The sequence below is a fragment of the Aphis gossypii genome, chromosome 2 (genome assembly GCF_020184175.1).
Source record: "Aphis gossypii isolate Hap1 chromosome 2, ASM2018417v2, whole genome shotgun sequence".
NCBI lineage: Eukaryota > Metazoa > Arthropoda > Insecta > Hemiptera > Aphididae > Aphis > Aphis gossypii.
In genome coordinates, this window is record NC_065531.1 from 33,295,413 (window position 1) to 33,297,701 (window position 2,289).

Below are 2,289 nucleotides of genomic sequence, written 5' to 3' on the forward strand. Positions count from 1 at the left end.
ACTAGATGTTGTCAACTCTCAAGAGGCCAATTCAAAAACTGGTCAAGTGTTAAGCAATAAAAATAATAGAGTATTATTATTCATTTAAGTAGAAGAAAAGTGAGATTTTGAGATGAAGAAAGAGTAGATTTGGCTACACTACAAATGTCAATACTTTAATAGGCTGACTTTTTTTTTCTAAGTGTTATTTAACTTGGCCTTTTTTTAACCGTTAGGTTTTCGATGGGAATATTATATATATAATTACTAGGTATATATATTATGTATAAAATATTTTCCATGTATCCGTAAAAAGTGTTTTATAAAATGACAATTATAACTGTTATTCGGTTAGATTCTATTTAATCGTAGTTATATAATATTATGAGTGCTAAGATTTTATTATTAGTATTTTCAGGGCCTAAATTTGTGTGCAGTAGTTAATATTAAATGTGCAATAGCAAATTTAAAACTGTGCATTACTTTTTGTACTTTAACCGAAGTTATTTTATTTTTAATTTTAAAATGTTTAGTTACCTATATAGATATCAACTATCAAGGACTTTTATAGAAGAGTGTCTTATTAGATGTATTTATTATAACTAATTATTAATAAATACCAAAAACAATTATGCTACCAAGTTATATGTGACATGTGTACTACTAAGTCTATGTTTATTATTTAAAAATATTTTCGAGTATGGAATTATAGGTGTGTAGTAGCAAAATACCCTAATTTTAGGCCCTGAGTATTTGTCAGTATTGTTAATTATGTGACTTCAGATTGTTGTACGAGTAACACTCAATATCAGCAATTCAATTATTCCTCAAGCAGTTTCTATTTAAAGTTCTCACTAAACCAATTATTTATAATCGTGTAAATATAAATTCAATGAATGTCTTTCAATAGATTTTAATATAAATGTGTAATTAATTATTATTATAATTAAAAAAAAAAAACAATAATAATTATAAACTTCGAGAAATTGTATAAATAGTCAATTAGATTAATTACCAAAAGGTGAGATTGAAGAAATAAATTAAGTTTAAACTGCAGTGGAAGCGTGGAGTTAACAGTTTTTTATAAAAGTCATTAAAATGCAGTGGTTGGATGCGTTAATTGCGACAATAGCTATTTTTTTTATACTTTCATTACGTAAAACGTTCGGAAGAATTGTAAAATCGTCAGAAACAATTATTGTACAGCCCAATGAAAGAACATTATAGAATTCATCATTCTCAAGTATATAATTCATATTGATGTGAGTACATTTTTAAATAGGATCTTAAACGCGAACCTAAACGAGTTAAACATTTAAGTTAAGTTACATATTATATTCTTTTTTTTAACAACTATTTTAACTTGATACGTTACTATTTTTAGTTATCTACTAGTAGTATGGTAATTTAGTAATTTTTAATATTTTGGTATCCAAGTTGTGACATAATATGTTAAATAAGTATATTTATGTGGCATACATTCATCATGACTTATGATGCCTCTAAGATATTCTCTTATACCATCTATAGCTCAAAATTTGAATAAATAAGATTAAAATATACAAGTATTTTTGTTGTTGATTATTCATTTGTAAAACTATAATTTTTAATTAGGTTAAGTCTATAACTTTAATATTTTAATAAGATAATAATGCAACTTTTAATGAAATTCAACCATCTTTTTAATAATTTTTCATTAACTTAAATTAGCTAGTTAAACAATCGGTCGATTATCTTCAAAATAATAAAATTTTCAAATGATAAAAATTATAAACTAATAATACACAATTATAATAAAAATACAGTCACTTCAGAAAATTGCTAAGCAATAATGACGTAATTTAAATATAACATGCAAAAAATAGAAATATTAAGAAAAAATGCCGTATCTATAAAAATATTTACGGCGTTTATTCTTATCTAATAAATGTAAGATACGGCGTTTGTACTTAGCACCACTAAATTTTTTGGTTACTTACGGCATTTTCAATAAACTGTAATTGGGGTTTTAGCCTATTCAATGTAATTTGTAGGTTTTTTTTCTATACAAAACATTTAAATGTGTATAATCGGTAATACCCATCAAATTCCGTAAGACCGTAGCTAACTTACCTATATTTATTTTTCGTGTTACTTCGAAAAATATAGTATAACTTCGTTTTACTTATCTAATTTAATATTATTTTTATTTTAGTTTCAAATAATTTTAACATTGGTATACATTATTTAATTAACAACAATTTTATATTAAAAGCAAATATGTAAATACTAATACATAATATACATAATACATATACCCTACAAATACGT